The sequence below is a fragment of the Chiloscyllium punctatum genome, chromosome 16 (genome assembly GCF_047496795.1).
Source record: "Chiloscyllium punctatum isolate Juve2018m chromosome 16, sChiPun1.3, whole genome shotgun sequence".
NCBI classification, from domain to species: domain Eukaryota; kingdom Metazoa; phylum Chordata; class Chondrichthyes; order Orectolobiformes; family Hemiscylliidae; genus Chiloscyllium; species Chiloscyllium punctatum.
In genome coordinates this window covers 49713574-49740022 of record NC_092754.1, presented here as the reverse complement: position 1 = coordinate 49740022, position 26449 = coordinate 49713574, and the positions used below count along the sequence as shown (strand labels likewise).

Here is a 26449-nt window from a genome sequence, read left to right as displayed (position 1 = left end):
CTCACCAGCACTTCCACACATTACTCTCAGGTATATACTCCAAGCTCAAATAATGAAAAACTTTGAAATGAAACATTCCATTCCCCTTCCTGATTCCCTGTTGTAACTGTGTGATAGCTTTCTGTGTTTCCTGAACAATTACCCCTGGTCCCTTTGTGCAGCTTTCTAAAGTTTCCACCATTTAAATAGTACTTTGTTCTTTTATTATCTCCTCCAAAATGAGCAACTTCCCATTTTCCCAAGTTACACCCCAACTTGTTACCTCCTTCTCCTGTGCATCTCTCTTGTTTCATAATCCTTTTAGACCTTTACAGTTATGCCTTTTCTAGGAGATATTCCCCCACTTCCCCTTCTTCCAAACATTTACTGGGAGCACTGGGCAGTGGGAAGCAGGCAGAGTTGCTATCTTTTTAGGGATATGCTTTGGAGTGATTGAGAGGATCTTCCTACCCGTTGGTCAGGTTGGAGACAACTTGCTCATCGTTAGGCATTAGCCTTTCACACCCATGTCTTGTGCTGCCGCTCTGCCTCATCAATGAAATGAAAGAAAAGAAAGTCATTCTTGTTCCCCATATCTCACTGATGCTTGGATCATTTTCTCCAATGTGTCAAAGAACTGCTGTGTTCAGTCACATGAGATCTCAAGTTGGAATCTCCTAGAAACCCACAGATTTCCCCCTGAGTTGACTGCTGATGTCCTCAAGGGTAATATGTACAGTAATCCTGGGCCACGAGGAGGAGATGATGTGGGTTTCTAACTTGAACTGATAGTGACAGATTTTATAAACTTGTATTAGTAATCTCAGTAAATATTCAGCTAAACTCTGATTGAATTACTCAGTACATCAGGATCTGGATATTCACATTGTGTGTGTGAGTATTGTGTTCCAGATCAATCCCATTTGCTGCTTAAAAATTCTCCTTTGAATCATCGCATCCTCTCAAAAGGTCTCCCCAAACCTTCAATGTGTCATGTGATGACCTAATGAGTGTAAGGTTTATTATTCGAATGTGTAATTTTTGTATAAGGATGTCTTAGAGAGGGAGCAGAATATTCTTAAAGGGGAGAATATACATTTTGAGGGGAGGCAGTTGTTTATTGCTGTCAATGACAGGAATAGAAGAGTTCACATTATTGGATCATTGGAATCTCTTGTGGGGTAGAATTGCCCTCCATCAGAAGGATGGATTGTACTGGCACTGGAAGGGAACAGTTGCTCGCTCTATTCAGGAGGCATTAAACCAGTGAAGAAATGGGGGTAAACCCAGAGAGAGAGAGTGAGGAAAGAGCTCAGTCTGACTCTGGTACAGTTCAGACGTCAAACAGTCAAGGCAGACAAGGGCAAGGCACAGAATGAGCAGTTACTCTGCATTTATTTCAATGAAGGAGGCCCGATAGGTCGGGCAGAGGAGTTCAGGGTATGGTTTTGAACATCGCACTGGGATATTATAGCAATTACAGAGGCATGACTTAATGATGGATAGGACCAGCAGCTTAATGTTCCAGTGTATAGATGCTATAGCAAAGATAGAAAGGGGGCAACAGAGCAGGGGGAGTGGTATTTTTGATTAGGGATAACATTACAACTGGGCTTCAAGAGGGTATTCCTGGGAGTACATCCAGGCAGGTTATACAGGTGGAACTGAGAAATAAGAAAGGGATGATCTCCTTATTGGGATGGTAATGTTGACCCCCTTCCCCAGTAGTCAGCAGGGATTTGAAAAGCAAATTTACCAAGAGATCACTTATCTGTAAGAATAGTATGGTTGGGTACAAGACTTGACCTTCTTTGTTATTCATTCACAGGATGAGGGTGTCACTGGCTGGGCCCAAAGGACAGTAAAGAGTCAACCACATTGCTGTGGGTCTGGAGTCACATGTAGGCCAGACCAGGTCAGGATGGCAGATTCCTTCCCTGACGGGTATTAGTGAATCTGATGAGGTTTTTTTTTGCAATAATCAACAATGGATTCATGGTCTTTAATAGATTCTTAATTCCAAATTATTATTGAATTCACATTCCACTGACTGCCGTGACGGGATCCAAACCCTGGGCCCCAGAACGTTATCAGGGTGTCTGGATTATCCATCTAGTGATAATCTCACTCGGCCATTTGGCAGGGTGAGTGACTGAGGTATCCGTGGGGCAGCACATCAGCACCAAAGATCCCATGGTTTCTGCGGAAGATAGAAAGGGCTGGGGAGGGAGATATATCCCTGGTGGTGGGGTCAGACTGTAGGTAGCGGACATAGCAGAGGTTACTGGAGATTAGTGGGTGGCAGGTGAGGAGTGGGGGATTATATTCTTATTGTTGTTGGATGGGTGGGGGGAAGGCGGAGATACAAGAAGTGGAGGATATGCGTTGGAGTGCATTGTTGATCAAGTGGGAGGGAAATGCGGTCCTTGAAAGAGGAAACCTTTCTGGGATGTCCTGGAGTGGAATTGCTTCTCCTGGGAGCAGATATGGCAGAGGCGGCGGAATTGGTAGTACAGGATCACGTTTTTACAGGAATATACGTGAGGGTAATCAGGAGAGCAAAAAGGGGACTTGGAATATCTCTAGGAAATAGTTTAAGGAGAATCCAAAGAGATTCTACAAATACTTTAAGGATAAAATAACCAGACACAGAATAGGACCCCTTAACGATCAACAAGGCCATCTATGGAACAACAAGAGGTTCGAGAAATACTATGCTATTCTATTCTGGAGAGTTTGGAGAAATAAATAGTGATAACTTGAAAAGTGTCTATATTACAGAGGAGGAAGTACTGGATGTCTTAAACAGTGGCAAGGTGGATAAATCCCTGGGACCTGATCAGGTGTATCCCAGAAATTTGTGGAAAGCTAGGAAGGTGATGGCAGTGCCCCTCCCTGAGGTATTTATATCATTGTTTGTGACAGGTGAGGTGCTGGAAGATGGGTGCCATTATTTTAAAAAGGTGGTAAGGAAAGGCCAGGAAACAAGAGAACAGTCAACCTAACGTCAGTGGTAGGTAAATTGTTGGAAGGGATTCTGAGGGACAGGATTTACATGTATTTGGAAAGATGAGGAATGATTAGTGATAGTCAACGTGGCTTTGTGTGTGGGAAATTCTCTCTCTCTAACTTGATTGAGTTTTTTTGAAGATGTGACAAAGATGATTGATGAAGGCAGACTGTGGACGTTGTCTATATGGGCACTGAACGATGTTCCACAAAGCAGACTGGTTAGTAAGGTTAGATAACATGAAATGTTGGGAGAACTAGCCATTTGGATACAAAACTGGCTTGAAGGTAGGAGGCATTGGGTGGTGATGGAGGGTTGCTTTGCGGACTGGAGGCCGGTGAGCAGCATTGTCCTGCACGAATGGATATTGGGTCCTTAAATAAATGACTTGGATGTTCATATATGAGATATGGTCAGTGGGTTTACAGAAGACACCAAAATTGGAGGTGTAGTGGACAATGAAGAAGGTTAGTTCAGAATTCAACAGTATCTTGACCAGATGGGCCATTGGAGCAAGGAATGGCAGACTGGGTTCAATTTAGACAAATGTAAGCTGTTGGATTTTGGAAAGGCAAATCAGAGCAGGACTTATACACTTAATGGTAAAGTCCTTGGGAATGTTGCTGAACATAGAGACCATGGAGTGCAGGTTCATTGTTCCTTGAAAGTAGAGTCGCAGGTAGGCAGACTAGTGAAGGTGGTGTTTGGTATGCTTATATTTATTGGTCAATGCATTGAGTACAGAAGCTGGGACGTCAAATTGTGGTTGGACAGGTCATTGATTCAGCCATTTCAGGAATTATGTTTTAAGTTCGAAATTCCCTGTTCTGGAAAGGATGTTGTGAATCTTGAAAGAGTTCAGACAAGATTTACAAAGACTTTGCTAGGGTTGAAGGATTTGGGCTACAGGGAGAGGCTGAATAGGCCAGGGTTAATTTCCCTGGAGAGTCAAAGACTGAGAGGTGACTTCATGGAGATTTATAAAATCATGAAGGGCATGGATAAGGTGAACAGCCAGGGTCTCTTCCCCCCCCCCCCAGTTAGGTGGGTTCAAAATAAGATCACATGGGCTTAAGTTGAGATGTCAAAGATTAAAAACAGATCCTAGGGGCAAAGTTTTCAAGCTGTGTGTGGTGTATGTGTGGAATGAGCTGCCAGATAAAGTAATGGAGACTGATACAATTATAACATTTGAAAGGCATCCGATTGGGTACGTGAATAGGAAGAGTTTCCAATGATACGGACCAATAACTGGCAAATGGGGCTCAGTTTGTTGAGGATTTCTAGTTGGCATCGACCAATTGGACCAAAGGTCTGTTTCTGTGCTGTACATCTCTATGACATAATAAATGAAAATAAGATGTGTTCCTCTTTTGTGGAGAGCTAGCAGAAGCACAGATAATTGTCCTTGGAGCTGAGAAAGTTAAGTAGTGATTTTGACCAGGTGCAAATTTGTTTCTAGGATATCTAATCTGCAGAGAGAGGGGAATTGTTAACAATGTCATAATTTTAGTAACTATTTTCAGGTAATTGGCAAATAATGTGAATATGTGAACATTATTTTATTCAGTAAGTTCTGAGTATCTGGAACAGTCTGAATGGCAGCTGGACACAGACTCAGTAGTTATTCATAAACAAATTTGGAATTTTACTTTTTAAGGGAAGATTTGAGGGTCTATGGGCAAATGGGAAGGGAATTGGGACAGATTTGCAGCATCTTCAGAGGGAGAGGTTACAGCCCCAATGGGTTGAATAGCCCCAGCCCCTGTGCTCTGTGATACTGTCCCATTGACTGTGAATGTTGAAGCTCATCCCAGGGGAGAGAGAGGGAGGATCCCACCACTCGCCTCACAATGGGCCCCGATGATTGATGTCAGCGCAGGCCAATGGGGGGCAGAGGGCAGTACTGGAGGACCAGGTCGTACCACTTTGTCCTCCAACCAATCGGAGTGAATGAGGGCATCCTCAAGGCTGGAACTAAAGAAAGGCACATATCGCAGAGATTTGCGGAACTGGAGGACATGAGATAGGGAGCGTTCTGTGGCTGGTGAGGAATTATATAAATAAGGAAGAGTTGTGAGGCTGGATGAGGTGACAGTGATCGGGAGAGTTGAGGATGGAGGAATTTAGAGTTAGTGAGGATTAGAGTCATAATGTTATACAGCAAGGAAACAGGCCCTGTGGTCCATCCAATCCATGCCAACCATAATTCCAAACTGAACTAATTGTACCTGCCTCCACTTGGTCCACATCTCTCCAAATATTTCCTATTTATGTACTTATCTGAAGGTCTTTTAAATATTGTAATTGTATTCACAGCTACCACTTCCTCTGGAAGTTCATTTCAGATGTATACATTTTTTTTTTAAAACTAATGTCTTTTCTCAAATCTTTCTAATTTCTTCTCAAAATGAATGCACCCGAGTTTTGAATCCCCCTCTCCCCTGGCTACACTCTTTCTGATTTTGTAAGCCTCTAATAAGGTCACCCCTCAACTCGTGCACGCCAGTGAAAAAAATTCCTAGCCTATCCAGCCTCTCCTTTGAACACAATCCTTCCATTCATGACAATATGCTGGTAAATCTCTTCTGAACCTGCTCCAATTTAATAATATCCTTCCTATAACAGCACAACCAGAACTGGACAGAGTATTCCAGAAGAGGCCTCCCCAACGTCCTGTACATCCTCAACATAACGTCCCAACTCCTGGACTCAAAGGTCTGAACAATGAAGGTAAGTGTGTTAAGCAAAGCACCTTCTTCACCACCCTGTCTACATGTAACACAAACTTCAAAGACGTGAAGCTCTCAGTCTCTCAGGCCCTACTTTTATTGAGTGTAAATCCTACCCTCGTTTGTTTTGTCAGGATGTTATATTTTGCATTTATTCCAATCCAAAAAATTTTTGAGTATAAAGGCTGTAGGAGTATAATTAAAAGGGAAATCAGGAGGCAACAAATGGACGTGAGATAGCTTTGGCGCATAGGGTTCAGGATAATCCAAAGGGCTTTTGTAAATACATGAGGAACAAAAGGCTAACTAGGAAGAAAATAGAGACCCTCAAAGATCAGCAAGGCAGCCATTGTGTGGAGCTGCAGGCATTGGGCAAGATAGGAAACAAGTATTTTGGATCAGTGTTTACTGTGAAGAAGTACATGGGAGATATAGAATGTGGGGAAATAAATGCTGACAACTTGAAAAATGTCCATATTACAGAGGAGAAGGAGGTGCTCAATGAGTGGCTAAGAAGCTGGTGCAGGGGAAAAGGATTCACATTTTTTGGATCATTGTGATCTCCTGGAGTAGAGTTGACCTGCATAAGAAGAATGGATTGTACCTGAATTGGAAGGTGTCTAATATCTAGGCAGGGAGACTTGCTGGTGATACTCGGGAGGCATTAAACCAGTGAGGGAGTGGGTATAAACCCAAGAAGATAGTGAGCAAAGAAGTATGTCTGAGGCTGGTACAGTTCAGAAGTTAAATAGTCAAGGCAGGCAAGGGCAAGGCACAGAATGAAGACGGACTGAGCAGTTACACTGCATTTACTTCAATGCAAGAGGCCTGACAGGGAAGGCAGGTGGGCTCGGTATGGTTTTGAACATGGCACTGGGATATTATAGCAATTACAGAGGCATCACTCGGGGATGGATAGGACTGGCAGCTTAATGTTCCAGGGTATAGATGCTACAGGGAGAATAGAAAGGGGGACAAGAGAGGAGAGGGAGTGGCATTTTTGATTCTGGATAGCATTATGTTTTTGCTTAGGGAAGATATTCCTGGGAGTACGCCCAGTGAAGTTATTAGGTGGAACTGGGAAATAAGAAAGGGATGATCACCTTATTGGGGTTTTCTGTATGGATTTCGTCCGGGCGCTCTGGTTTCCTCCCATAGTCCAAAAATGTGCAGGTTGGGTGGATTATCCAGGCTGAATTGCCCAGTGTTCAGGGATGTGTAGGTTGGCTGGTCCTGGGAAATACAATGTTACAGTGGAAGGTTAGGAGGCTCTCCAGGTCAGTGTCAATGTGATGGGCTGAATGACCTGCGTCCACTCTGTTGGGAGTCTCTGATAATTCTACTAGTGTTAAAAGAGTTACAGAAAATAATATACCAGATCTAAAAGTTAAGGTTCTGAATTGGACAAAGGCCAATTTTGATGGCACAAGGCAAGAACTTTCATCTGGCCCCTCAAGCCTGCTCTACCATTCAATAAGATCATGGCTGAGCTTTTCATGGCCTCAGCTCCACTTTCCTGTTCTCTCACCATAATCCTTAATTCCTTTCCTGTTCACAAATCTACCTTTTGACCTTAAGATAGTCAAGTCGCTAACCTAAATTGCTGCACTCAGCAGCAAATTCCACAGATTCACAGATTTAGCTGAAGAGGTCCAACCTGAACTCAGTCCTAAATCTGATACCCCCTTATTTTGATGCTCTGCTCCCTAGTTTGACCCACCCCTAGTGGAAATCACCTCCCTGCTTCTATCTTATCTACACCGTTCATAATTTATTTTTTTTCCCATCCAACCTCCCATACTTTGAAATTCCAATGAGCATACTACCAGTTTCCTCAATCCCTCCGCATACACCAACCCTCTGAAATCCTGACTGAAACTAGTGAACCTCCTCTGTACTCCCTCCAGTGCCAGCACATCCTTGCTAATGTAAGGGGACCAAACTTGTACACAGTACTCCAGGTGTGGCCTCCCCAGCACCCTGTACAGCTGCAGCCTAACTATCCCTCTAGCAATGAAGGACAATATTCCCTTCACTGCCTTATTTACCTGCGGTACCTACAAACCAACTTCCTGTGATTCATGCACAAGGACACCTAGCTCCCTCTGTACAGCAGCATGTTGCATGTTTTCACCATTTCATCATCAGTTAGCTGTTAGTCTGACCAAAATGGATGACTTCACATTTCCCAACCTTGTCCTCCATCTGCCAGATCCTTACCCCCTCACTTAACCTATCTGTATCCCTGTGCAGACTTACAGTGGCCTCTGCAGACGTTGCTCTACCACTCATCTTCGTGACGTCTACCTTTCATGAATCGATGCTGTGTCTGCTCAATGAGATAATTGCTATCCACATAGCTCACTATTTCTTCCTTAAGAGATCGGGCATTTTCCCCACCAAAGAAGTTATGCTAGCAGGTCCATTTTAAAATATTCGCATCACATTTGTAGCTTGCCAATCTGTCAGAACTGTCCCAGAGTCCAACAAATTTTAGTGAATTATCACGAGGGCATTTGCTATTTACCTTCTGTTAACGTCCCCTGGGATGCATTCCACCACGGCCAGGCGACCCATCTATCTTTAGGCTGTTATCTTTCCCAACACTACCTCTTTACTGAGAATGATTGCTTCTCTGTCTTCATCTGCCATTGCGTCCATAGGCCTGCAACAACGAGAGTACACAGACAGTATGATCCTGTTAAGGTCTTGACAGGTAGTGTAGGGAATGCTGCCTGTCGTGAGAAATTGAGGGCCTGGTCAAGAAAATGAAGGAGGGATACGGCAGGTGCAGACATCTGTGTTTGATTGAATTCCTGGAGGAGTATAGGGGCAGTAGGAGTATACTGGAGGGAAAACAGGACAGCAAAAACGGGACATGACAGAGCTTTGGGAAATATGTTCCTAGAGAATCCAGAAATTCCAGAAATACACTAAGGATAAACGAGTAACCAGGCAGAGAATAGGGACCCTCAAAGATCAAGGAAAAGCTCCTGTTTGTCCAAGATAAGTATATACCTGTCAGGCAGGGAGGAAGCTGTAGAGTGCGGGAGCTGTGGTTTACAAAGGAAATGGAATCTCTCTTCAAAAGGAAGAAGGCGGCTTATATTAGGATGAGATGTGAAGGCTCAGTTAGGGCGCTTGAGGGTTACAAGGTAGCCAGGAAAGTCCTAAAGAAAGAGCTCAGAAGTGCCAGGAGGAGACATGAGAAATTGTTGGCGGATAGGATCAGGGTAAACCCTAAGGCTTTCTATAGGTATTGAAGGAATAAAAGAATGACGAATAAGATTAGGGCCAATCAAGGATAGTAGTGGGAAGATGTGTGTGGAGTCAGAAGAGATAGGGAAAGCACTAAATGAATATTTTTCAACAGTATTCCCTTCAGAAAACGCCAATGCTGTTGAGATTACTGAGATACAGGCTACTAGACTGGGTTGGATTGAGGTTCATAAGGAAGAGGTATTAGAAATCTTGCAGAGTGTAAAAATAGATAAAACCCATCCGTCCCAGTGGACATATCCTAGGATCCTCTGGGAAGCCAAGGAGGAGATTGCCGAGCCTTTGGCATTGATCTTTAAATCATCATTGTCTACAGGAATAGCTCCAGGAAGAGTGGAGGATAGCACATGTGGTTCCCTGTTCAAGAAGGGGAGTAGAGACAGCCCTGGTAATTATAGACCAGTGAGCCTTACTTCAGTTGTTGGTAAGGTGTTGGAAAAGGTTATAAGAGTTAGGATCCAGAAAAGAATAATTTGATTAGGAATAGTCAGCACGGTTTTGTGAAGGGTAGGTCGTGCCTCACAAACCTTATTGAGTTCTTTGAGAAGGTGACCAAACAGGTAGATGAGAGTAAACCGGTTGATGTGGTGTATATGGATTTCAGCAAGGCGTTCGATAAGGTTCCCCACAGTAGACTATTGTACAAAATGCAGAAGGATGGGATTGTGGGAGATAAAGCAGTTTGGATCAGTAATTGGCTTGCTGAAAGCAGACAGTGGTGATTGATGGGAAATGTTCATCCTGGAGTCCAGTTACCAGTAGTGTACCACAAGGGTCGGTGTTGGGTCCATTGCTGTTCCTCATTTTCAGAAATGACCTGGATGAGGGCGTAGAAGGGTGGGTTAGTAAATTTGCAGACAACATTGAGTTCGGTGGAGTTGAGGATAGTGACGAAGGATATTGTACGTTACTGAGAGACTTAGATAAGCTGCAGAGCTGGGCTGAGAGGTGGCAAATGGAGTTTAATGCGGTCAAGTGTGAGGTGATTCACTTTGATTGGAGTAACTCGAATGGAAAGTACTGGGCTAATGGTATGATTCTTGGTAGTGCAGATGAACAGAGAGATCTCAGTGTCCAGGTACACACAGATCCCTGAAAGTTGCCACCCAGGTTGACGGGGTTGTTTAGAAGGCATACAGTGTTTTAGCCTTTATTAATAGAGGGATCGAGTTCCGGAACCATGAGGTTATGTATGCTACAGCTGTACAAGACTCTAGTGAGGCAGCACTTGGAGTATTATGTGCAGTTCTGTTCCCCACATTATAAGAAGGATGTGGAAGCTTTGAAAGGGTGCAGACAAGATTTACTAGGGTGTTGCCTGGTATGGAGGGAAGGTCTTACGAGGAAAGGCTGAGGGACTTGAGGCTGTTTTCATTAGAGAGAAGAAGGTTGATACGTGACTTAATAGAGACATACAAGATAATCAGAGGGTTAGATAGGGTGGACAGGGAGAGCTTTTTTCCAAGAATGGTGACAGCGAGCACGAGGAGGCATAGCTTTAAATTGAGGGGTGATAGATATAGGACAGGTGTCAGAGGTAATTTCTTTACTCAGAGTAGTAAGGGTATGGAATGCTGTGCCTGCAACGGTAGTAGATTCACCAACTTTAAGTACATTTAAGTCGTTATTGGACAAGCATATGGATGTACATGGAATAGTGTTGGTTAAATGGGCTTCAGATTGGTATGACAGGTCGGTGCTACATCGAGGGCCAAAGGGCCTGTACTTTGCTTTTATGTTCTATGAGCAATATGCTGTAAGGATTGTTGCTGGGTCCCTGCTTTTCATCATTTATGTAAATGTTTTCTCTGTGAATATAGGAGGCATGGTCAGTGACTTTACATAGATACAAAAATGGAGGTGCAGTAGACAGGGAAGAAGGTTACCTCAGATTACAATGGGACTTCAAACAAATGGGCTTTGGAGTGGCAGATGTAGTTTAATTCAGAAAAATGTGAGGTGCTCCGTTGTGGAAAATCAAATCAGGGTAGGACTTATACACTTCATGGGAAGGTCCTGGAGAGTGTTGCTGAACAAAGAGAACTTGGAGTGCAGATTCATAGTTCCTTGAAAGTGGAATCAGAGATAGGCAGGGTTGTGAAGAAGGTGTTTAGTATCCTTGCCTTTACTGGTTAGTGGATTGAGTATAGGAGTTGTGGCTGTTCAGCAAGTTGATTCAGCCACTTCTGGAATTCTGCTTTCAGTCCTGGTTTCCCCACTATCAGAATGATATTGTGAAACTTGAAAGGGTTCAGAAAAGATGTGCAAAGATCTTACTAGGGTTGAGGGTTTCAGCTATATAGGGATAGGCTGAATAGGCTGGGGCTGTTTTCCCTGGAACATCGGATGCTGAGAGGTGACCTCAGTGGTTGATACAATTGTGAGGGACATGGATAGGGTGAACAGCCAGGGTCTTATTCCCAGGTTAGGTGAGTCCACATTTATGGGGCACAGGCTTGAGGAGTGAGGAAAACAATTTATAAACGATCTGAGGGGCATTGTTTTCAAGCTGAACGTGGTATGTGTATGGAATGAGCTGCCAGAGAAAGTGTGGTGGCTGGTACAATTGCAACATTGAAAAGGCATCTGATTTGGGTAAGTGATTAGGAAAGGTTTAGAAGGTTATGGGCCAAGTGCTGTCAAATGGGACGAGATTAATTTAGAATATCTGGTCGGCATGGACAAGTTAGACCGAATGGTTGGTTTCTGTGCTGTACATCTTGATAGCACTGAAACATTAAAATTAATATAAGTTTCTCTATGTGGAGAGTTAGCAGAAGGTCAGATAATTCTCCTTGGAGCTCGGAAGGTTAAGCAGTGATTTCAACCAGGAGCAGATTTCTTTCCAGGATATTTAATTTCGAGAGACAGAGGGAGAAATTATTAACGTCACAATTTTTAGTAACTACTTTCAAGTAATTGGCAAATAATGCAGGTTAAAAACGTGCACATTATTTTATTCCGTAAGTTCTGAGCATCTGGATCAGTTTGAACGACAGCTGGATGCAGATTCAGTAGTTATTGTCAAAACAAATTTGCAATTTAGCTTCTTTTAAGGAAGGATTTGGAGGACTACAGGCAAATGGGAGGTGAATTGGGACAGACTGGCACCATCTCCAGAGGGAGAGAGTACAGCCCCAATGTGCTGAATAGCCCCCAGTCCCTCTACTCTGTGATACTGCCCCCTTTCACTGAATGTTGAAGGTCATGCCAGTGCAGAGCCATAGAGATGTACAACAGGAAAACAACCCCTTTGGTCAAACTAGTCCATGCTGACCAGATATTCTAACCTAACTTCGTCCCATTTGCCAACACTTGATACACATCCCACTACACCCTTCCAATACATAGACCATTTGGCATCTGGATGGGTATAATTGTACCAGCCTCCATCACTTCCACTGACAGAAGATTCCATACACGCACCACCTGCTGTGAACAAACTTGACCCTCTGATCCCTTTTATATATTTCCCCTCTCACATTAAACCTACGCCCTCTAGTTCTGGACTCCTCCACCCCAGGGAAAAGACCTTGTCTATTTATCCTATCCATGCCCCTCATGATTTGATAAACCTCTATAAGGTCACCCTTCAGCCTCCGATACTCCTGGGAGGAGTGAACAACTCGTGTCACAATGGGGCCCGGGTGGTTGATGGCAGCTTCAGACTCATAGGAGAGTTGGTGTGATCCTCCAGCCAATGGGAGTGAATGAGGGGTGGGTCCAGTGGCCAACACGTGACCATGAACTGTGCAGGTGCAGTGTGACTGTGGTGGGGTTGTACTCAGGAAGTGAGAGAGACAGCAGAGACTGGGAGAGAAATTGAGTTTGTATGGACTGGTAGTGTTTATAAACACACGGTTTTAGGCGGCGAGACCTGAATTAGAAATTCCTGGTAAATTAGAACCAAAAGAACTGCGGATGCTGTAAATCTCTCACAACAGCCAAAAGGTACTGGTAAAGCTCAGCAGGTCTGGCAGCATCTGTGAAGAGAAATCAGAATTAACATTTTGGATCTGCTGACCCTTCCTCAGAACTGATGTGACTGAAAAGAAATGTCTGTTTATATGCAGAAAGTTGGGGTTAAGGAGTAAATGATAGGTGGTGATAGAGTCCAAAGAAAGATGAGAGCAGTAGGACAAAGGAGTGGATAACGATCTGGCTGGGGGAGGGTGAATAACTGTTTATGGCCACTGTTAGTGGCTAGCCATAGGTAGTGTATAATGGCAGGCTATATGATAACAAGGACTGGTATGTGGGTTAAGAGCCTAGGGCACTAGGACATTGGAGAGTTCAGGACCTAAAATAATTGAATTTGATACTGGGGCGAGAGAGGTGCAGGGTCCCCAAGTAGAAGATGAGGTGTTGTTCTTCCAGCTTGCGTTAATGTGTGGCGCTGGAAAAGCACAGCAGGTCAGGCAGCATCTCAGGAGCAAGAGAATCGACGTTTTGGGCATAAGTCTTTGATCAGGAATGCCGGGATTGGATGGAGAAGGGGGGTAGTAAGATGGCTGAGAGATAAGTAAGAGGGATGTGTGGGGTTGGTGGGAAGGGAGCTAGGAAGGCTAGATGTAGGTGGAGGGTAATGGAGAGAGGGTGGAGTGGATAATTGGAAAGGAAGTTGAACAGGTGGGACAGCTCAAGGGGGTGTTGTCGAGTTGGAGGGTTGGATCTGGGATAAGGTAAGGGAGGGGAGATGAGGAAACCTTGATTCTGTGGTTAAAGGGTCCCAATGTGGAAGATGTGGTTTTCTTCCTCCAAGCGTCGGGTGGCTGGGATTTGGTGGTGGAGGTGGCCCAGGGCTTGCATGTCCTCGGCGGAGTGGGTGGGGAAGTTGGCGTATTCGGCCACAGGATGGTGGGGTTGGTTGGTGCATGTGTCCCAGAAATGTTCCCTGAAACATTCCGGAGGTTGGTGTCCTGACTCCCCAGTGGAGAGGAGACCACATCGAAAGCAAAGGCCATAATAGGTGAGGTGTTTGGACGTGCTGGAAATTCTCTGCTGGATGTGGAAGGATCCATTATGGGTGAGGGGGATGTGTGGGCATAGGTTTTACACCTCTTGCATTGGCGAGTGGAGGGTGGATGGATCTGACTAGGAATTCACAGAGAATCATCTCTGTGGAATGCTGAAAGGAATGGAGAGGGAAATCTATCTGGTGGGATCTGATTTGTAGGTGGTGGAAATGGCGGATGCTGATGCGTTGTATCTGGGTGGAAGGTGAGGACTAGGGGGTTCTATCCTTGCTGCAGATGGAGAGGTGTAGTTCAATGGCATAGGTGTGGGAAGTGGTGGAGATACACTGGAGAGTATTGTTGACCACACGGGAGGGGAAATTGCAGTCCTTGAAATACAGGGCGTTTTGGTATGTTCTAGAGTGTTCTGCCAGCTTGCATCAAGCTTCACTGGAACACTGCAGTAAGCATGAGACAGATGTTGGCCACGGAACAGAACTCATGTGTTAAAGTGACAGGCAACTGGAAGCTTGGGGTCTGTTTTGCAGCAGAACGTAGATCATCAGCTGCCATTTCCAGTACCTCCACTGAGATGTTGCCAGACACAGGTTCCTGTCCCCTCCATTAACAGCTATGCACCCTCCCAGCCAGATTGTTATCCACTCCTTTGTCTTTCCAAATGTTCTTGTCTCTCTTTGGGCTCTGTCCCCACCTATTATCTACTCTTTATACCCCTATTTCCTGCAGTCCAAAGATATGCAGGTTAGGTGAATTGGCCCAGCTAAATTTCTTGTGGTGTTCAGGGATGTATAGGTTAGTTGCATTAGTCAGGAGAAATGTAGAATGATAGGGTCGGGGAATGGGTTTGGTTGAGAAACTCTTCAGAGGGTGGGTGTGGACTTGTTGGGCCGAATGGCCTGTTTCCACACAGTAGGGATTCTAATTTTCCCAGCTGCCATCGGTTCTGAGGAAGGGTCACTGGGCCTAGAATGACCCTTGGTTTACGCAGGAGGAGGAAATGGGAATGGGGAGGGTTTATTAGATTAGATTACTTAGTGTGGAAACAGGCCCTTCGGCCCAACAAGTCCACACTGCCCCACCGAAGCGCAACCCACCCATACCCCTACATCTACCCCTTACCTAACACTACGGCCAATTTAGCATGGCCAATTCACCTGACCTGCACATCTTTGGAGTGTGGGAGGAAACCGGAGCACCCGGAGGAAACCCACGCAGACACGGGGAACGTGCAAACTCCACACAGTCAGTCGCCTGAGGCAGGAATTGAACCCGGGTCTCTGGCGCTGTGAGGCAGCAGTGCTAACCACTGTGCCACTGTGCCACCGTGCCGTCCATAATTACACTCTGAACAGCTAGTTAGGCCTGAATTAGTAACTCTTGGTCCCACGTTTACAGCAAATGGGAAAATGGATGTGGCCCTCAGGTCCTGGGTTATGGCCGCCATCTTTATTTGGGGCAAGGTACAGCGAGGCACATGGACATGTCCTCTTCCTTGGTGGGGGAGGGGTGATTGAAAGCGGAGCATTTACACATCAAACACATACCAAGAGAAATTGTTGCCTTTACTGTTCAGCCTGCACTGACTGTGAGTTTTGTTTTGTGAATTCATTTTATAGGATATTAATTGAGAATAATTGAGACAGGGATCTCAAAAGCAATTTTCTCTCGTCAGCAGGGTCATCAGGATCTGAATACCATTGACATTTAACTGTGGAAGGAGAAAGGTGTGTCTGTTCTGCCTGTGGGAAAGTATCTCTTTCCTTCAAGCAAAAAGAAGCACGGGCGGCACTGTGGCACAGTGGTTAGCACTGCTGCCTCACAGTGCCAGAGACCCGGGTTCAATTCCCGTCTCAGGCGACTGACTGTGTGGAGTTTGCATGTTCTCCACGTGTCGGCGTGGGTTTCCTCCCACAGTCCAAAGATGTGCAGGTCACGTAAATTGACCACGCTAAATTGCCCGTAGTGTTAGGTAAGGGGTAAATGTAGGGGTATGGGTGGGTTGCGCTTTGGCGGGGCGGTGTGGACTTGTTGGGCCAAAAGGCCTGTTTCCACACTGTAAGTAATCTAATCTAATAGTCAGATTTGTGGTTGGATCACCCTTGGGGTTTGTGTTTAATTCTGGGCAAGGTGTCATTGGCCTGAAAGGGAGCACAGATTTATCCAAATTATACCTCATCAGATTTAGGAACTGTCAGATTTAGACCCAATCACCCACTTCATGATGTTCATCTGTAAACTCCTCATTTTCAATTCCCTGCAAATTTCTCAATAAAATTCCTTATGCACTCAAATTGCAGCACCATTTCGGGTGGAATGTTCCAGATTCTGACAACTGTCTGTTCATCGAGAAACTACTGAAGTCCTTGTTGACTCTGGGGTTACAAAGGGCTGAATTGAAAGATGAGGTGCTGTCCCTGAGCTCCCATCAAGATGCATTGGAACAGGACAGGAGGCTGAGGGCAGTGTAGGTGTGAGCAGACAATGAAAATGACAGGGCTGCACTGTGAGGGCTGCTTGCCTCAATGAGAGTGTTTTGGAGTTGGGTGTAAACAGAGCGAGGGGAGACAGGGAGAAGGTGAACCTCAGCTTCAGTTTTAGTTCAGGCTGTTCAGAAATTCACGTGATCTCAGTGGGAACAGGCAAGTTGTAAGCGATACCTGCTGAGTTTTCTTTAAAAACAAATTTTATAGTATAAAATGTCAGCTTAAGTAAAGTTCGGGGCTTTTGATTATAATGGAAATGTCTGAAGAGAAGGAAGGTTGCTAGCTCATTTAGATTCTCCTAATGGGAGTAACTAGCTGAAACTAGAGAGACATTGTGACAGGAGCCCTTAGACCAGTGGTGTGCTCCTCTTGCACAATGTGGGAAATAAGTGACACTTCCAGTGTCTGTGACGGCTATGTGTGCAGGAAGAGTGCCCATCTGCAGCTACTGGGAAACTGTTTTTCAGACCTGGAGCTGAGAGTGAACTCACTGTGGAGCAATACTGAGAATGTTATGGACAGCACGTTTAGTGAGTTAGTCACACTGCAGGTGAGGGTGACACAGGCAGAAAGGGAATGGGTGACCATCAGATCAAGTAAATGGTCAGGAAGGACCCCATTGATCGTTCCCCTTTTCAAACAGATATTGTGCACCGCTTGGGATTCTATAAGGGGGGAGCAGGTGGGGTGGACTCTCAGGGGAAATCAGCAACAGCCAGGTTCATGACACTACAGATAGCTCCGCTGCACAGAACGGGAGGAGGGAGAAAGGCAGGAGATCCACTCGTCAGGGTCAGAGACAGGTGTGTCTGTGGCCACAGACATGAATCCAGGACAGTGGAATTGAACCCAGGTCCATTTATTGATAAGTGCACAGACCAATAAAGGTCAGCGTCCCAAATGCAGCCTTCAGCACTTGAGCACCCTGAAACTCTACTTTCCAGGGTTTGTGCACTTGTTCTGAGCCCTTCAGTGGGATTGAAGGGGATAGGGAGAAAACAGGAACAGCGTTGTGTTGTAGATCTACAAAATAACGGTCACCCTTCCCTCTCTGTCTCCCCCACCACAGGGAAAACACCGTGTGTATTTACCCTATCCATGCCCCTACTGATTTTATAAACCTCTATAAGGTCACCCATCAGCATCTGACGCTCCAGAGAAAACAATGTATTCATCCTCTCCCTGTAGCTCAAATCGTCCAACCCTGGCAGCATGCTTGTAATACTTTGCTGACCCCTTTCAAGTTTCACAATATTGTTTTGATAGGAAGGAGACCAGAATTGCACGCAATATTCTGAGCGTGACCTAACCAATGTCCTGTACAGCCGCAATATGTCCTCCCAACTCCTATACTCAGTGCTCTGACCAATAAAGGAAAGCATACTAAACACCTTCTTCACTATCCTATCTACCTGCTACTCCACTTTCAAGGAGCTATGAACCTGCACTCCAAGGTCTCTTTGATCAGCAGCACTCCCGAGGACCTTACCATTAGGTGTATCCATCCTGCTAATATTTGCTTTCCCAAAATGCAGCACCTCACATTTATCTAAATTAAACTCCATCTGCCAGTCCTCAGCACATTCAACCATCTGATATAATCTGAGGTTATCCTCTTCACTGTCCACTATACCTCCAATTTTGGTGTCATCTTACTAACATTACTTCCTATATTCACATCCAAATCATTTATATAAATTATGAAAATTAGTGGATCCAGCACCGATCCTTTGTGACACCCCACTGGTCACAGGTTTTTTTTTAGATTACTTACAGTGTGGAAACAGGCCCTTCGGCCCAACAAGTCCACACCGACCCGCTGAAGCGCACCCACCCTGACCCATTCCCTTACATATACCCCTGCACCTAACACTACGGGCAACTGAGCATGGCCAATTCACCTAACCTGCACATCTTTGGACTGTGGGAGAAAACCCACGCAGACACGGGGACAATGTGCAAACTCCACACAGTCAGTCACCTGAGGTGGGAATTGAACCCAGGTTTCTGGCGCTGTGAGGCAGCAGTGCTAACCAGTGTGCCACCGTGCCGCCCAAGGTCTCCAATCTGAAAAGCAAACTTCCACCACCACCCTCCTGTCTTCTACCTTTGATGAACTTTTGTATCCAAATGGCTAGTTCTCTCTGTACTCCATGAGATCTAACCTTGCTGACCAGTCTCCCATGGGGAAGCTTGTTGAACGCCTTACTGGCAACCACGTAGATCATTTCCACTGCTTTGCCCTCATCAATCTTCTTTGTTGTGACTTCAAGAAAATTGACTCAAATTCATGAGACGTGATTTCTCACACACAAAGCCGTTATTAATATCCAGGACTTTACTCTGTACATTGGGGTCTGTGTCACCCAGTTATGGGTGTTAATATTCTGGATAAAGTTCCCATACACCAGCTTTGTGTTGGTGACGGTGAACTGAGTCGTCTTAATAAAACCAACACAGATGAGTTCCATTTGAAAGGCAGTCCCAATATCCCTCAACCCCCTCGCATCTGCTCTGTCTCCTCCTTCCCCACCGTAGACAGTAAGTGGGAGGAGCTCATGGAGTTTCCATGTGAGTGAGATTGAGAAAATCTTCCCTTCTTTCCACTAGCCCACCAAGAAATGGTGGTAGTGTCCTTATCTCTGGACCAAGAGAATCGGGTTCAGAGTTTGGTAACAGCATCTTTGAAGAGGCTGATTAGTAAACCTGCCCAAGCCACCAGACCATACTGTCTCCCAGCTGTCCCTGCCTGAGCCTCTAAACAGAACCTTCCTGTAGTTTCTCTCCTGTCAGACTCTCCCATTGCTCAGTTTGTCCAGGATCCCTTCTTGCTGCTGCACTGATCCTGTCCCTCACTGACCTGTCCATCCCCCAGTGTCCTCCACATTCATTTGTTGTTTACAATCCCATTGTCCCAGTCCTCCAGCCCCGCCCCCTCCACTCTATTGGGTGCAGCTGCTGTCAATCACCCAGGCACCTGTGTGATCTGAAGCATGCTCTAGGAGGGGAGACCAGTGCACGGGCGCAGTGCTGGCCAATTGTTGGCGTATGTGCAGGGTGGGTCAGTGCCAGGGAGGGAGGCTATGGATGTGTGGGATTGATCTGTCACTGGCTGCTCCCTCCCTTCCTCCCTCTGAGAACAGGACCCAGGCGAATGGTCCCTGCCCTGGTATCGTGACAAGTGGTCGGCATATCAGTGGGGGAGCATTTTGCAGAAAGTTATCAGAACTCGGGTGAAGATTCAGGAATGTTATGGAAAGGAACAAAGGTGGGCCTGCAATTAAAGTTCTAATTTGGTTCATTTTAGTTCAACCATTTATGATTTGTCCAGTGTGTGGAGGATGGCTCTCATCAGAGGGTTGGTGTGGGGAAATAAATAACAGGTTCCAGATTGGAAAAAAAAATCAATGTTGGTCTGACCAGGAAGGAAACCCTGGAAGGTGGGGGGAGGATTCACCAACACCCAGGAGGCTCCCAATCAGATTCATTGATTTGATTAGATTAGATTAGATTTCCTGCAGTGTGGAAACAGGCCCTTCAGCCCAGCCAGTCCACACCGACCCTCTGAAGTGTAGCCCACCCAGACCCATTTCCCTCTGACTAATGCACCTAACACTCTGGGCAATTTAGATGGCTAATTCACCTGACCTACGCATCTTTGGATTGTGGGAGGAAACCGGAGCACCCGGAGGAAACCCACGCAGACACGGAGAGAACATGCAAATTCCACACAGACAGTCACCCAAGGCTGGAATCGAACCTGGGACCCCAGTGCTGTGGGGCAGCAGTGCCGTCGTGCCACACCTTTGTTTTGGCTCTTAGTCTGCAGGTAGGAGCAAGGAAGCTGAATTCAATGAGAGGAGAGAGTACTAGAACTGGGTGTGGAGGAAAGGAGTGAGGAGATTGGTTTGGATTTCAGTTCACAGAAGAAAGAAATTGTGAGACTGAGAATTAAAGCTTTGGGGGATCAAAGAAACTACAATTCAATCCTATGATTGTCTTATGAATTTCCATCCTGCATTAACAGTGGTGAATTGTTTTCTCTGTTGTAGGGTATTGAAAGGGCGGATTTGTGGATGAGAAATTCAAATTGAATTTCATGTTCCGTTTTGATAGTTACTTGATCTGTGCCGATCTGAATATCATTGACCTTTTCATGTGGAAGGAAAGGTGTGTATTCTGTCCGTGGGTGAATATTTCAAATCTCAATGTGACTTAAAACATTACTGAGACACAGCCAAGTCCATGTTAGTGTGGTGACTGTGGAGAGAGATTTCATTTGTTTTTAAAAGTCTGAAAATACATGTCACATTTCCCAGGAACAATTAAGTTACAGATTTGTTTTGTATGAGGACAAGTTTTTAATTAACCATGCAACCAGAAAGACACAAGGATACCTGCACCGTGGAAAATACTATGAAAACGGGATTGTTGTAAAGGAGTTAATTATCGATCGTGGCTTGTAATCCGTTGGCGTTGTCACGTTGGTTCCAGTGCCGTGGGGAGACACTGGAAATGTGATGAATGGAGTGTAGGTTTCAGTTATTCAACTGGATAAGGTGCAGAAGAAATGGGCTCAGGGGTCTGAGTTAGAGGGAGAGGTTGGACAAACGAGGATTTTTTTTGTTTAGAGCCAAGGAAACAGAGGGGAGATCTACTTCTGGAAGTGTATAATATCGTGACAGGCTTGAGTAAGGTGAATGCACTCAGTCGTTTTCCCAGAAAATCAAGGAGTGGAGGGCATCAGTTTCAGGTTAGAGGAGAAATTCTGAAAGGGAACCTGAGGGGCAACTGTTTTACACAGAGGGTGGTATGTATATGGAATGAGCTGCCAGTGGAAGTGGTTGGGGTGGGTACATTAACAACATGTAAAAGACATTTGGACAACTACATGGATAGCAAAGGGTCAGAAGCAGATGGGCCAAGTGTGCAGGGAAATGGGGTTCGCGTGGATGGACATATTGGCCGGCATGGGCCAGTTTGGTCCAATGTGCCTGCCTCTGCTGTAGGATTCTGATTCCAAGTATATTTACTATTTCTCCCGCTACCTCTGGTAGCACCCTGGGATGTATTCCATCAGGGCAAAGAGACGTGTCTACCTTTAGCTCCATTAGCTTACCCGGCTCTAACACTTTCGTGATAATGGTTGTTTCTTGGTCCTCCCCTTCCTCAGTCTCCTTATCAATTACTGGCATGTTCTTCGTGTTCTCCACTGTGAAGACTGACTGCTGTGTACTCATATTCCTGAACCCTGCTGGATAGGAATAACCAGGTACAGAACTCTGAGAGGTCGTCTTTGAGTCTTTATTGATGAAACATGGCAGTTACCTGGATAGTGTCCATGCAGAACACCTCCAGGAAGCATCAGGTAACTCCCCGCCTCTCCGATGTACGGCTCCCATTGTGGTTTGTGGTTTTGAATGGACGCTGTCTCTCAGTATTATCTCCATGGCATTGGCAGTTAAAAAGTCGAGTTCAGCTCAGCACTTTGTGGTTAAACCACATACCCCTCCCCCACGGCCCTGTGGCTCAGTCAAGTATCTGACAGGCACTTCAGTTGCAGTGGGGCTGTCTGCCAGGATTCTGATGTGGAAGAGCCGGTGTTGGAGCGGGGTGGGCAAAGTTAAAAACCACACAACACCAAGTTATAGTCCAACAGGTTTATTTGGAAGTACAAGCTTTTGGAGTGTGCTGTGATTTTGAACTTGATCAGGATTATCTCTATGGTAACAGTTGAGTGCTTCAACAATTACAGAGGCCATATATTCCTCACACAATAGGTTCCCCTCTAGCAGGGTAAACTGCTATTCTGGCCCTGGGGATAGCTAATTATTGCTTTTCTCCCCTAATCCCATCTAGGTTTCTGTTGATCTTTAAAGTTTTTCTAATCTCCTAGTTTCTCCTTGGTCTTTGCCAATTTGTATGCCTTCTATTTCAGTTTGATAGACTCCCTTATTTCCTTAGTCGTCCATGGCAGATTACTCCTTTTCCTACAGTCCTTCCTTTTCACTGATATATACTTTTGCTGAGCAGTTTGAAAACATTTTTGATATTCCTCCACTGGCTGTCAACTGTCCCACCCTAAACTCTTTGCTCCCAGTCTACATTAGCCAACTCCTGCCTCATCCTATTGTAGTCTCCTTTGTTTAAGCACAGGATCTTGGGACTGGATTTAATCTTCCCGCTTTCCATCTGTGTTCTAAATTCAACCAGATTAATGACAAGTCTTTTTATCAGATTACGAGGTGAGGCGATGTTTCCTGGGTGTTTTGGTTTTCATCGTCAGAGACCTTGGCTTTGTAATAAAGTACAGGATAGATATTCAAAACAAAGTATTCTGGACGGTGTGAATGTACTACACAGTCTAAAACCATAAATCACTGTCTCCCCTCAGTTTACATGATTTGGAGATGCTGGTGTTGGACTGGGGTGTATAAATTTAAAAATCTCACAACACCAGGTTATAGTCCCTCAGGTTTAATTGGTAACACACTAGCTTTCGGAGCGTTGCTCCTTCATCATGATCCAATTAAACCTGTTGGACAAGAACCTGTTGTTGTGTGATTTTTAACTCCCCTCAGTTTAAAATTGCAAAATCATTATCTCCCACACGCTTCCTCACTATCTAAGTTTGGAACGCTAATCCACCTGACTACCCCTGCTTTGTCAAAAAGTCTCCTTTGGTGAAGGCGGTGAGGTTTGGATTCATCTTTCCAGTTATTACCGTCAGAAGATAAGCACTGGGCCCAGGAGAGGCAATGTGCCCTTCGAACCAGCTCCACCATTTAATACGGTGATGATTGAGCTCGGTCTCAGCTGGATTTTCCCGCCTGCTCTCTCTCACCCTTCAACTCATTGCGAAATCAACATCTCTATCACTTCAGTAAATTTGCTCATTGTCCTGGCATCCACCGCATTTTGAACAGGGAATTCCACAGATTCACAGCACATTGAGATAGGTACATTCTTCTTCATGAGTATAGAATAGAATCCCTACCGTGCAGAAACAGGGTAATCATCCATGGAGTCCACACCAATCCTATAATGAGCATCCCATTCAGACTCACCCGTTCCCTGTACTTCCCATGGTTAATGGCTTAACCTGCACACGCATGGATACTGTGGGCAATTTAGCATCGCCAATCTACTTAACCTGTACATCTTTGGACTGTGGGATGAAACTGGAGCACCCAGAGGAAACCCGCACAGATACAGGGAGAACATGTAAACTCCACACAGTCGCTTAAGGCTGGAATCAAATCCAGGTCCCTGACGCTGTGAGTCAGCAATGCTAACCATTGAGCCACCTCTGCTTAAAATCTGCTCCTCCTATTAACCTCTCCACACCCCAGTTGGCTGAATCTATATTCCTTACATCAGAAAATCAGATTGTGGAAGCAGATGTCTCAGTAAAACCCAGTGACAGTCCATATGTTCTGTGTATCTGAATGGGGATCCTATACACAACACCCTCCAATCCACACTTTTCTTTCACTTTCCTGAGACAGGGCTCCAGTGGCTTCATGGGGACTACAACTCCAACAATCCCTGAGGTAGGGACCACACGTGTGCGGGGAAACCAGGCACTGTACATGTCCAGAATGTGGGTGGGTTTTGGAAATGTGCTTTGGGTAAGTATACTTTGCGGAAAATATTTCACACTGTGATTGGCTGGAGGAGGAATGTATCTGCTTATAATATTGATCTGTTGGGGGGTTAAAGTGTCACTACACCCATGTAGGACCACTCTCCATCCCCAATTCATTGTAATGCTGGGAATCACCTAATAGGGAATGAAGAAGGATCTGACCCATTCTCACAGACTGAAGGTTCCTCTTCTGTCCAGGATCTGCCACCTCCCTTTCTTTCCTTTTGTTTCATTCTGCTGTTACATTATTGACTTGCAGCAACTGAAGGGAAAGGAAGTGAACCCAGAAAGGGTGCAGAGTCTAACCAGGATGGGAAGTGGTGGCATGGATCTGTTTATCAGTAACTCCATGAGAATGAGGAGGGTGTACATTAGGGGCAGCAGAGTCAGAATGGTGAGAGAGAGTAAGTGGGCTGGAGGGTTACAGATTTGGGGGAAGGAAGGGGAAAAGATATTCCAGAGAAACTAGAATTGTCTGCTCTGAATTTCTAACCTGTACATATTCCTTTATACAGGGTGCTAGATGGTGAAGATTTGCAGACTGAAATCTCAAAATCACGTGCAGGTCGTGATTAAGTTAACCAGCATTTGAAGAAGCAAAGATGGAGAATCACTGGGCCAAAATCCTGCAACACACTCTCTCCCAGCATTGTCCGTCTCTCTGCACCAAATGGACTGTGAATGGTTGAAGACAGCAGCTCACGACCATCTTCTCAAGGGTAACGAGAGATGGGGAATAAATGCTGGCTGAGCCAGTGATGCCCATATCCTGGAAACGGTTTCTATCTCTAGTTACTGAAACCCAATTGATGTTACTGCAGGATGATGAGGGACGCTGAGTACATCCTCCAGGAGGCAGCACCATCACATTACTTCTGCCTGCACCTACACAGCAACACCACTGGAACAAAAGGCAGTGAAACCAAAGGAGGACTTAGATATAGTTCTTCGAGGTAAAGCCATGAAAGGGGATTGGGACGCAGCAGGAACAGGAGACTGAGCTGGATGGTCAGCTGTTTCCCATTGAATGGTGGAGCAGGATTGAAAGGCTGAATGGTCTCCTGCTGCTATCTCCCAGGTATGTATATCGTCATGGAGCCCGGATAGGAAGAAGGGGGCAGGGATTCTCCAGGAGATTGCACTTCCACCTCAGTTTTCAGTGAGGGATGGTTTGATGGATTTTATTTAACATTTATCTTTAACACAAGGTTTGTAAATTTTGGCTTTAAAATGTTGTAAAAGATTTTTGCACAGCAAATAAAATGAAAGAAAATAAATTGAACTGTCTGAATATAACAGTTTTATAGCTTTCAACCTCCTGTAAAACAAAATCCTGTCTATTCCCAGACACCATCACTTTCCAGCTACTCAAACTCCAGGGAAATATTCCCTCCCTGTCTGAACCTTTGGTTTGATTTAACAGCTTTTCAGTTCTCGTTCTGTGAGCTGTGAAGTGTTCTTTTTCTCATTTTTTCCAACCCAGAAATGTGATCACAGCAACCTTCCCACCATCAAAATCATCATGACTCCATTTTGCTTTTGATTAACCTATAATCTCCAGCAGTGCAAAAGTGAGGACTGCAGATGCTGGAAACCAGGGCCTAGATTAGAGTGGTGCTGGAAAAGGGCTTTTGCCAAAACGTTGATTTTCCGGCTCCTCAGATCCTTCCTGAACTGCTGTGCTTTTCCAGCACCACTCTAATCTAGACGTATCATCACCAGCAGTAAACCATTTGTGTAACCAATTAAATATTTATAAACAAAGCCCATTACGGGCCAAGCAACCCATTACAAGTGACAGAGTGAGAAGGACTAAATCAAAGTAGAGTTGGGGGGAGGAGGGGGCAGTGGTGGAGATAAAGCACTATATCTCCTACGGTGCCCACCTCTATCTAAAGGCATCGAGAGCATTGATCCACACTACATGCTCCTTCTCCAAGGACACCCTGCTGTGTAGCCTTAGAATAAAATCATAGAATAGAATCCCTACAGTGTGGAAGGAGAGCATTGGCCCATCAGACCCCACCGACCATCCGAAGAACATCACGCCCAGAGCACTCCATCACTGTAACACTGCATTTCCCATGGCTGATCCACCTAGTCTGCGTATTCCTGGACACTGTGGACAAGTTAGCACGACTGATCCACCTAACCGTCGCATCTTTGGGCTGTGGGAGGAAACCAGAGCACTTGGAGGGGACCCACACTAACCTGGGGAGAATGTGGGAACTCCACACAGGCCGTGGACCAAGGCTGGACTCCAACCTTGTGCCTGATGCTGTGAAGCAGCCGTGCTACAATCACAATTTAAATCAAAACAGATGATCCCTGCTCATTGTCAC

The 26449-nt window shown here is 45.3% G+C and overlaps 1 long non-coding RNA gene across 2 annotated transcripts; it reads left to right on the top strand.

Moving 5' to 3' along the window:
- Positions 1-1804: 1804 nt before the first annotated feature.
- Positions 1805-25309, top strand: LOC140487184 (uncharacterized). 2 transcript variants are annotated; one of them, XR_011962726.1, is made up of 4 exons: positions 1805-1894; positions 5618-5722; positions 23968-24090; positions 24623-25309. It is a non-coding gene; the product is annotated as an uncharacterized lncRNA (long non-coding RNA). The 2 variants fall into 2 exon arrangements; XR_011962727.1 differs by lacking the exon at positions 23968-24090.
- The last annotated feature ends 1140 nt before the right edge of the window (positions 25310-26449 follow it).